Source organism: Thalassophryne amazonica, chromosome 14, assembly GCF_902500255.1.
Source record: "Thalassophryne amazonica chromosome 14, fThaAma1.1, whole genome shotgun sequence".
NCBI lineage: Eukaryota > Metazoa > Chordata > Actinopteri > Batrachoidiformes > Batrachoididae > Thalassophryne > Thalassophryne amazonica.
Genome location: NC_047116.1, coordinates 20,280,226 through 20,290,965, shown reverse-complemented (window position 1 = coordinate 20,290,965; position 10,740 = coordinate 20,280,226). Strand labels below are relative to the sequence as shown.

The window sequence follows — 10,740 nt, the reverse complement described above, 5'->3', positions numbered from 1 at the left end:
TTGACAAAACACTGAATTGCTGCTTTAGGTCTAGAAATTTGTTGCTGTCTTGTCATACGCTGTTTTGCAGCCAAACTGTCCCCCTTAAAAATCGGTACCCCCTTGATGACGCGGTTCACGGATTAACGCCTTGTTTCTGCTTCAAACTCCACTCCGGTCATCATCTGTCTCAGCGACAGATATCTGAAGCTTTTGTAAAACAATCATTTTCACATAAATTCAGCATTATTTCATCTGCTAAACAAGCTCCTAGCTAATGTGTTCACCGCGCATCAGACATTTCAAAGCGTCACGGAATCTCGCCTTGTTTTTGCTTAAAACAGCCTCATTTCTGCTTAAAACTGACTTTAGATTGATTTAAGAGGTTTTACCTTCATCATCTAAAGGTTAATAATCCCATTAATCCATTTGATTGCTTTGGGTGAAGAGATTCCGTCTCAGACGTGCTGCTCTGGTCTGAAATGACACTGAAAAAATTGAAACACAGTCCACTTCATTCAAAGTACTTATTTACATTGGTCTAATGGAAAATTGTGGTTTCCAGTATAAATCTGCTGGAATCACTTTACAATATTCATAAATATACATTGTGAGAAACTAAAAAAATTAGCTGTAACAAATTACATCATTTTTTTTTTATATGATCCAAAGTATCATTTTTTTCAGTGGATGCATGTGCAGATACAAAAGGTGGACTGATTTTTAGGGGAGGACCGTTCAGTCTACGACACCAGTCTTTGGTATGAAAGAAAGATTCCAGTACTTCAAACTAGTCCTGAAATTCCCTGAAAGGTAGCTGCAGTGTGAAAGGGGCTCCTCATAAAACAGGCAAAAACAGAACCAAGAACACAAGTCAAACTTGACAGTGCAATAACAAGATCATTTGTACCCTTTTTTTATTGTTTTTTTTTTTTTTTTTTTTCCTTCTTCTTTATAAACGGGCTCTTGTTAGCAATGTGCGCGTATTGTCAAGTTTACCTACATCATGAGATGAGAGGGTTTTTTCTAATTGTTTTTTAAGGAACGTGTGTCCGTTTTTTGTTTGTCTGTACTCTGCATGACCAGTTTGTCGTGGCCCCTTTTAGAGCGTTCCTGCTCTAAAAAGGCTTGTAATGTGAAGAACTGCTTGCTGATTGCACTGTGAATCACTCCGCTGCTCCTCTCATCTTAAAGCTTGTCATCCTTCCATCATCCATTCGTCAGCAGTTTCTCATTCCTCTTACACCTCCACCGATGCCCTCGCAGTCAAAACACTGCTCGTCATCAACAATCGTCACAGAACTGTTTCCTGGTGCTGCCGCCAGCGAAGGCCGTTTTACTGTCCCCAGTCCATGTATAGTCATCCAAAAAGAGACGGAATACAAGCACCCAAAGCAGCGGAATCTCACTGCCTTTCATAGTTGTTACTGTTTTGTTTTTTTATTTTGTACATTACATACAGTATATTTTAACCTGCTTATACATGTGCTGATGGAAATTAAACAAGATTGTATGTTATTCATAATTATGTCCCCCATGTTTTATAGTACTGTACATGTACAGCAATAAAGCACAATTGTGTCCATGCCAGACGTTCTGATTGTGCCGTAGACTTCGGTCTTGGACTTTAGTGTTTCTGTGACTTGAGACGTGAAAATGATTTGTCAGGATCTACAACCAACTTACAAGTTGCTTATGATGACTTGTCTGAAATTGCAAACAAGTCTTGAAAGTTGCTTTGACAAGGCATTTTATACATCTAGAATGACATTTGAGTTAAACTTGGGTCCATTTGAAAGTTGACTTAAACTTGACATGGCCTTGATTAAGAATGTTTGATTAAGCTGATTTGGACTTCACACAAATTATGTGTTGACTTGTACTTTAGTCTTGACACTGGCCCCTGATTCAATTACACTTGGGCAAGTTGACTTCTAAACAATAAAATTCAAGTCAGCTCTCAACTACGCCTGGATCACAACTCAACTGACTAGTCATATTCTAGACACATAAAATGTGTCTAGAATATGACATATAAAGTGGGACGACTTTGGACTTTACCTTCCACATCTGCTCCGGTTGCTCCTTCAGCCTTTGGTACTTCTCTATTTTCTCTTGCTCCTTGTTTCTGATGTTGCTGTCAGCTGGGATAAACCACATGATCACAACTGTGGTTTTCTTTCCCTGTCAACCATCACTATGTCAGCTGGCTGCTTGTCTGTCTGGAATTTGAACCTTAGCCCTGTTGTTCTCAACCACTTTTGGTGACGTCTCCCATTGGGACTTGGTGATTTCTAATCCGTATGCGGCACAGATGTTCCTGTACACAATTCCCAGCACTTGGTTGTGCATCTCAGTGTACACTGTCCCAGCTTGCATCCTGCTACTATGTGCCATTCTGTCTCTGGGGCACATTTGCGCAGTCTGCAACTTGGGTCCTGTCGGCTGTGGTGGACTCCTGCCTCTATGGATCTGGTGCTTAGGGCTTGTTCTTGTGCTGTCATGATCAGAGCCTCTGTGTTGTCCTTTAGGCCAGACTTCTCTAGCCACTAGTAGGTCTTCATGATGTCATCCACTTCTCTATCTGTTGATGCTACATCCCATGGAGGAGCTTGGTCTTCCATGATATCTCCTCTTCCTGCTCCTTATCACCATTCTGTCTTCAGCTCTCCTAGGCATTCTTGTAGTAGCTTATCTCAGGGGGCCATCCTTTCTGATTGTACTTAAAGATGCTCCTCATCCTATTCCTGGATTGTGTCTCTGACACCCACTAATCCTCACCCTCCCTCCTTGTGTTGCTCACAGAGCCTCAGGGTGCTGGACTTTGAGTGGAACCTCCATGCATTGTGAGGAGATTTTGTGCCTACATCAGTGGCATCTATCTCATCCTGTGGCCAACATCTTATTTCCGTTAGGTATCAGATGACTGCTAGGGTGTATATATTGATGGCTCAGATCTTATTCCTACCACTGAGCTAGCTTCTTGGCACCTGTTTTACCTTCTGGAGATATTTTGCTGTGGCTGGTCTTCTTGCATCTTCATCATGGTTCCCATTGGCTTGTGGGATTCCCAGGTACTTGTAGCTGTCCTGCATGTCCCCTATCCTGCCTTCTGACAACTCCACCCCCTCAGTCTGCATCACCTTCCCTCTCTTTGCCACCATTCAGCCACACGTATCTAATGTGAATGACATCCTGATATCCTCACTGCAGATCCTGGTGAGGTGGATCAGTGAGTCAATATCTCACTCACTCTTGGCATAAAGTTTGATATCATCCATGTACAGGAGGTGGCTGATGGTTACTCCATTCTTGAATTGATATCCGTAGCCGCTGTTGTGATGAGGGGATTTAGACTTATGCAGAACAGCAGTGGGATAGTGCATCACCATGGTATATTCCTCACTTGATGGTGACTTGCGCTATTGCCTTGGAGTTGGCCTCCAGTGACGTCTTCCACAGCCCCATTGAGTTCCTGATGAAGGTTATCAGTGCACTGTTTAGCCTTGTATAGTGCCAAACACTCCAGTAACCCATGTGTTAGATGGCAACAGCTACTTTTCACACTGTCACCTCACCTTTGGGGGAACTAGGCCTCCTGTAGTCAATACCAGCTGCTTGGTCTTCGAGTCCTGGTGTACTGCTCCGTCAACCAGTAGCTGGTTCTTTGACCCTCTGGTATTGTTTCCAATGCCCTTTTGAGCCGTGCTCATGTGTTGACTCGTGCCCACTCAACTTAGTTGCTATGATGTCTAACAGGAGCTTCCATGTTGTGGAGAGGTAGGAAATTGGTCGGTAGATTGAGGGTGTCGTACCCTTGTGGGCTTCCTTCATGATCAGTCTGGGTGAGTACCTGCTGTTAGTAGCCCACCCATTTGTATTGCCAGGCGCATATGGAGCACCAGGCCAGGTGATCCATGTGCTGTGGATATATGATCCAGACCATATATAATTGAGCCATTTGAAAGCAGGCTGGACCTTCAGATCATAGCAACATAATACTTCAAATTTACAGAATTAATTAACTCCACCTTGACCTTCTTTTCACTTGAAAGCTATGATGTAAATTATCTAAGATTTGACTTGGGCTTGAATCAGAGTTTAGACATGATCTTGATGATGTTAAACTAAAATGTCTGAAATATTTATTTTGTCTTGTCTCAAATGATTAATCATAGACTTGACTCAGATAGATGAAGACTAGAACTTCACTCAAACGTGTTCAAATGTCAATTAGGTTTGACTAACAACAGGCGGACAAACCCCTGCACTGCTCTGGTTAAAAATTCTGCACTGGATGACCTCATCAAATATAAACAGGAGAAGGCCATCTGGTACCTGGTGGGTGCTTTGGAGTCAGTTTTATGTGTCAAAATTTAGTGCAGTCATAATATATTCTCATCGCAACAAGGATCTAAGTAAGATGCAAATCAGGTCACTGTTGGTTAGTTTGGTCCAAAGAATCTTGGAGATATAGTAGCTTTTGTTCAGATGGATAAACAACACTTTTGACTATGTCCCCACCAGTTCTTTGTCCAGGTGGGTGGGTGATAATAACTTGGTGCACTGATGTAGTCTTGAACCGTTACTTGAGATTTGGACTAGACTCAAATAATTTAAGAACTGAGACAGATGATCAAAGACTGGGAGTTCAGAAGATTGTTGACCTGCTTGGACTTGACGTGAACTATGTAAGAAGTGATCTTGCCTCAGATCATTCTTGCTTTGACTTGGACTCTTGACTTGGACATGACGTAAATGACTTAAGACAGGGGTTTTCAAATGAATAGCTGCCCCCCACGACACACATACACACAATTTCATCATCTTTGTGTGTTTCTTCTATTCTTTACACATCTCTTAAACACATTGTAAATATTTTTTACGTGTTTTAAGGAACTGCCTACGTATTTACACATTTTAAAGCCTTTTTAAACATGTTTTTAAAGAACTTTATTCTTTCACACATTTACAACCCTTTTCAACATTTAAATGTGTTTTTAAAAAACTTTCTATTCTTTCACACATTTACTGTTAGGAAAGTGTAGGGACACGGACCCCACAACAGGGGGCACGAAGGAACCCGGACAATGGATGAGCCAATAATAACAATTTACTGTTGTAAATGTGCACAACGGAATACAGACAGAAACCAGAATTTGGATTACAGATAATTACAAGAAGATGACGTGTGGGCAGGCTCGAGGATAGGAGAGCACCGTCCAGAGAAGAGCCGGACCCCACATGATCTCCACTGCCACCGGATCTGGAAACACACTGGAGACGCCAAGTCCTGAGTCCCAGGTGGCCACCATCTTCAGCTGCCGGATCTGGTACTGCTGGCAGGAGCAGAAAAACAGATGTAATGAGTGTGTGAAAACACACCCAGTAATCAGTCAGCAAGTGTTTCTTTCCAGATGGGAACAACACCTCCACCTACAACAGTTCGGTTCGGTTTCTGTGACAAGTGAACGCCCTTCACTTTGTCACCACTCTGCACTCCGCCAGACAACAACAGTGAGTAGTTCTCCGGAAACAATATCACAGATAGAAAAGTAATGTGCGCACGGCACAATCATGGCTGAGGTATTACCTTAGAGGTAGACGATATCTCGGCAGTGAGGTGGAGATGTTGTTTGGCTTTTATGGGATGGTTGATGATGATGAGTGGTGATGAGTGACAGCTGGTAAGGGTGGAGAGTGACAGCTGTCAATCCGGTGGCTCCTGCGTGGTGGCAGCGCCCTCTCGTGCCCGAAGCCCGCACTTCGGGCAGGGCGCCCTCTGGTGGTGGGCCAGCAGTACCTCCTCTTCTGGCGGCCAACACAACACGACCACCCCCCTCTTGCAGGACTTCCTGCACCGATTTGTCTTCGTATATCTAGACGATATACTCATCTTCTCCCGGATCCTGAGACTCATGTTCAGCATGTACGTCAGGTCCTGCAGCGGTTGTTGGAGAACCAGCTGTTTGTGAAGGGCAAGAAGTGCGAGTTCCACCGCACTTCTTTGTCCTTCCTGGGGTTTATCATATCCTCCAACTCCGTCGCCCCTGATCCGGCCAAGGTTGCGGCGGTGAGAGATTGGCCCAAACCTACAAGCCGTAGGAAGCTGCAACAGTTTCTCGGCTTTGCAAATTTCTACACGAGGTTCATTAAGGGCTACAGTCAGGTAGTTAGCCCCCTGACAGCCCCGACCTCCCCAAAAGTCCCCTTCACCTGGTCGGATCGGTGCGAAGCCGCGTTTAGGGAGTTGAAACGCCGGGTTTCAACTGCACCAGTCTTGGTGCAGCCCGATCCTAGCCGCCAGTTTGTGGTTGAAGTGGACGCCTCTGACTCAGGGATAGGATCCGTGTTGTCCAGAGCGGAGAGTCCGACAAGGTTTCTCCACCCATGTGCCTATTTTTCATGCAGGGTTGACCCCGGCTGAAGGGAAACTATGACGTGGGCAATCGGGGACTCCTCGCGGGTGAAAGAGGCTCTTGAGGAGTGGAGACATCTGTTGAAGGGAGCTGCGGCACCATTTACGGTTTTCATGGACCATTGGAAAGAGGAGACGCCCGACCCCGGCTTGTCGGGGTGACGGTTGTAGAAGTCGGCCAGGAGGGCCGGGTCCAGGATGAAGCTCCTCTTCACCCAGGAGCGTTCTCAGGGGCCATACCCCTCCCAGTCCACCAAGTACTGGAACCCCCGGCCCTTCCGACGGACGTCCAGGAGCCGGAGCACAGTCCCAAGGCCGGCTCCCCGTCGATGATCGGGCAGGAGGCGGTGCTGGTCCGGGAGCACAGAGGGGTGAGGTGTGGCGAGGTTTGATCCTGGACACATGAAAAACCGGGTGGATCCGCATTGAAGCTGGGAGTTGGAGCTTCACTGCGGCCGGACTGAGGACCTTGACAATTTTGAAGGGACCGATGAACCGTTCCTTCAACTTGGGGGAGTCCACTTGTAGGGGGATGTCCTTCGTTGACAACCACACCTCCTGCCCGGGCTGATATGCAGGGGCCGGGGAACGCCGGCGGTCTGCATGGGCTTTAGCCCTCGTCCGGGCCTTCAACAAGGCAGAACAGGCGGTGCACCACACCCGACGGCAACGTCGCAGGTGGGCCTGGACCGAGGGCACACCGACCTCTCCCTCCACCACGGGGAACAATGGGGGCTGGTACCCCAAACACACCTCAAACGGGGAGAGGCCGGTGGCGGAGGACACCTGACTATTATGCGCATACTCGATCCAGGCCAGATGTTCACTCCAGGTCGTCGGGTGCGCAGATGTCACACATCGTAGGGCCTGCTCCAACTCCTGGTTGGCCCGTTCTGCCTGTCCGTTCGTCTGTGGGTGATACCCAGACGAGAGGCTCACGGAGGCAACCAGTTCTCTACAGAAACTCCTCCAGACTTGAGAGGAGAACTGGGTACCACGATCTGAGACAATGTCTGTTGGTATCCCATGCAGACGTACGACGTGGGAGCTTCGGGAGGGCCACGAAGTGGGCTGCCTTGGCCAATCGGTCCACTATCGTAAAGATGGTTGTCATGCCCTGGGACGGTAGGAGGCCTGTAACAAAATCCAGACCGATGTGGGACCAGGGGCGATGAGGCACCGGGAGCAGTTGCAGAAGTCCTTGAGTCTTAGAATGGTCCGCCTTGCCCCTGGCACAGGTGGTACAGGCCTGGATATATTCCCGGACGTCAGCCTCCATGGATGCCCACCAGAAGCGCTGCCGGACCACTGCCACGGTTCTTCACACCCCTGGATGACAGGAGAGCCTGGAACCGTGACAGAAGTCCAGGACAGCCGGTCTGGCTTCTGGTGGGATGTAGAGACGGTTTTTGGGCCATTTCCCGGGTCCCGGACAGTCTCTACGTCCCAGGTGAGGGGGCCACGATAGTGGACTCGGGAATAATGGGCTTCGGTGGATCCGGCAGCTCGGTCTTGACCCCTCTTCGTGAACCCGGGACAGGGCATCAGATCGTTGGTTCTTGGTCCCGGGGCGATAGGTGATCCGGAAGTCAAAACGCCCAAAGAATAGTGACCAGCGGGCTTGCCTGGGGTTCAGCCGCTTGGCGGTCCTGATGTACTCCAGGTTCCGATGGTCCATGAAAACCGTAAATGGTGCCGCAGCTCCCTCCAACAGATGTCTCCGCTCCTCAAGAGCCTCTTTCACCGCGAGGAGTTCCCGATTGCCCACGTCATAGTTCCGTTCAGCCGGGGTCAACCTGCGTGAAAAATAGGCACATGGGTGGAGAACCTTGTCGGACTCTCCGGTCTGGGACAACACGGATCCTATCCCTGAGTCAGAGGCGTCCACTTCAACCACAAACTGGCGGCTAGGATCGGGCTGCACCAAGACTGGTGCAGTTGAAACCCGGTGTTTCAACTCCCTAAACTCGGCTTCACACCGATCGCCAGGTGAAGGGGACTTTTGGGGAGGTCAGTGGCTGTCAGGGGGCTAACTACCTGACTGTAGCCCTTAATGAACCTTGTGTAGAAATTTGCAACGCCGAGGAACTGTTGCAGCTTCCTACGGCTTGTAGGTTTGGGCCAATCTCTCACCGCCGCAACCTTGGCCGGATCAGGGGCGACGGAGTTGGAGGATATGATAAACCCCAGGAAGGACAAAGAAGTGCGGTGGAACTCGCACTTCTCGCCCTTCACAAACAGCGGTTCTCCAACAACCGCTGCAGGACCTGATAATGCTGAACATGAGTCTCAGGATCCGGGGAGAAGATGAGTATATCGTCTAGATATACGAAGACGAATCGGTGCAGGAAGTCTTGCAAGAGGTAATTTATCAATACCTGGAACGTCGCGGGGGCGTTAGTGAGGCCGAACGGCATGACCAGGTACTCGAAGTGACCTAACGGGGTGTAAATCCGTCTTCCATTCGTCTCCCTTCCGGATCCGAACCAGGTGATAAGCATTTCTCAGATCCAGTTTGGTGAAGATTTTGGCTCCATGCAGGGGCGTGAACACTGAATCTAACAGGGGCAATGGGTATCGATTGCGAACCATTATGTCATTCAGCCCCCTATAGTCAATGCATGGACGGAGTCCGCCGTCTTTCTTGCCCACAAAAAAGAAACCAGCACCCATCGGGGAGGTGGAGTTTCGGATCAGCCCGGCAGCTAATGAGTCCCGGATGTAGGTCTCCATTGATTCGCGCTCAGGACGTGAGAGGTTGTACAGTCGACTGGACGGGTACTCAACGCCCGGGATCAAATCTATGGCACAATCATACAGATGGTGCAGGGGAAGAGTGAGTGCCAGATCTTTGTTCAAGACGTCAGCAAGATTGTGGTACTCCTCAGGCACCGCCATAAGATTGGGGGGGACTTTAACCTCCTCATTAGTAGCCAAACAGGGGGGAACCGAGAATCCTAAACACTCCCGGTGGCAGGTTTCGCTCCAGTGAGCCACAACCCCAGACAGCCAATCAATCCGGGGATTGTGTTTAATCATCCATGGGAAGCCCAAAATCACGCGGGAGGTAGAAGGAGTCACATAAAACTCAATCTCCTCCCGATGATTCCCAGACACTACCAGAGTTACTGGCAGTGTCTTGTGTGTGATTAAAGGGAGAAGGGTGCCATCTAGTGCCTGTACCTTCAATGGTGAAGGGAGTGCCACTAGAGGGAGCCCTACTTCCCTTGCCCATCTGCTGTCCAGCAGATTCCTTCTGACCCGTGTCCACCAGTGCTGGGGCCTGAAGGGTTAGATCCCCACTCAGGATCTTAACTGGGAGATGTGCAGATATGCGTGATGTCCCACGTGAATGTTATGACCCACCCTTAGCCCGTCTAAAGGCGAGTGTTGTCATTTTGGCCGTTTGGGGCAGTTTTTCTGTATATGCTCTTTTGAGCTGCAGAGAAAACACTCCCGTGGGCCAGCCTCCTCATTCTGTCATCTGATCTCCTTTTGGCCCTGCTCGTCTCCCCTACACGCCAGCAGGGGAGTTGCCCAAGAAGCGCTGAGGCTGTGGAGCATGGGAAGGGCGAAACCTTTTCGGACCCGGAAGGGAGAGGGACGGCACATGCCCGGCCACGTCCTTTGTCTCGCTCCGACGGGTTGTTCTTACTGATTGTCTAATCGTATGACCAGATCAATAAGCCCATCCAAATCCCGCGGCTCGTCCTTGGCCACCAGATGCTTGAGGACCAGAGACAGTTCGTTTACAAAGGCGGCGGAATGCAGCAGCATTTCAGCCGACCTCAGCAGCCGCAATGCGGAAGTCGACTGCATACTCGGCTGCACTCCGACGCCCCTGTCCCATAGACAGCAGCACCGTTGAAGCGGTCTCGCCTCTATGTGGGTGATCGAACACAGTCTGAACTCCCTCACAAACTCAGTATACACCGTTAGGAGCCGTGCATTCTGCTCCCAAAGCGCCGTAGCCCAGGCGCGTGCCTCACCTCGAAGCAAATTAATTACATAAGCCCCGACTGAAGTCTGACACGTACATCACGGGACGCTGTGTAATGACGAGCAAACACTGCTTAAGAAGTCTGCGCACGTCTCTACACAACCTCCGTATGGTTCCGGGGGACTTATGTATGCTTCAGGGACGGTGGGGGGGTTCGTTGAACGACCAGTGGAATGTCTATATTCGGCACCAGGACAGCAGGAGGAGGAGCTGCAGCCGCGCCCTGTGCGCTTCCACCTCCGCGGTGAGAGCCTCCATCCTGCGATTGAGTATATTGCTCTGCTCGGTCACTAAGTCCATCCGAGCAATGAAGGCGGTTAAGATGCGCTGCAACTCACTAACG

General features: G+C 49.1%; 1 long non-coding RNA gene across 1 annotated transcript in view; it reads right to left on the bottom strand.

Annotated features, from left to right (window-relative positions):
- Positions 1-962: 962 nt before the first annotated feature.
- Positions 963-10,740, bottom strand: part of LOC117524895 — a 22,193-nt gene continuing 12,415 nt past the window's right edge. Inside the window, exon 3 of the long non-coding RNA XR_004564894.1 lies at positions 963-1,281. This is a non-coding gene — a long non-coding RNA (uncharacterized LOC117524895). The remainder of the gene's footprint in view (positions 1,282-10,740) is intronic.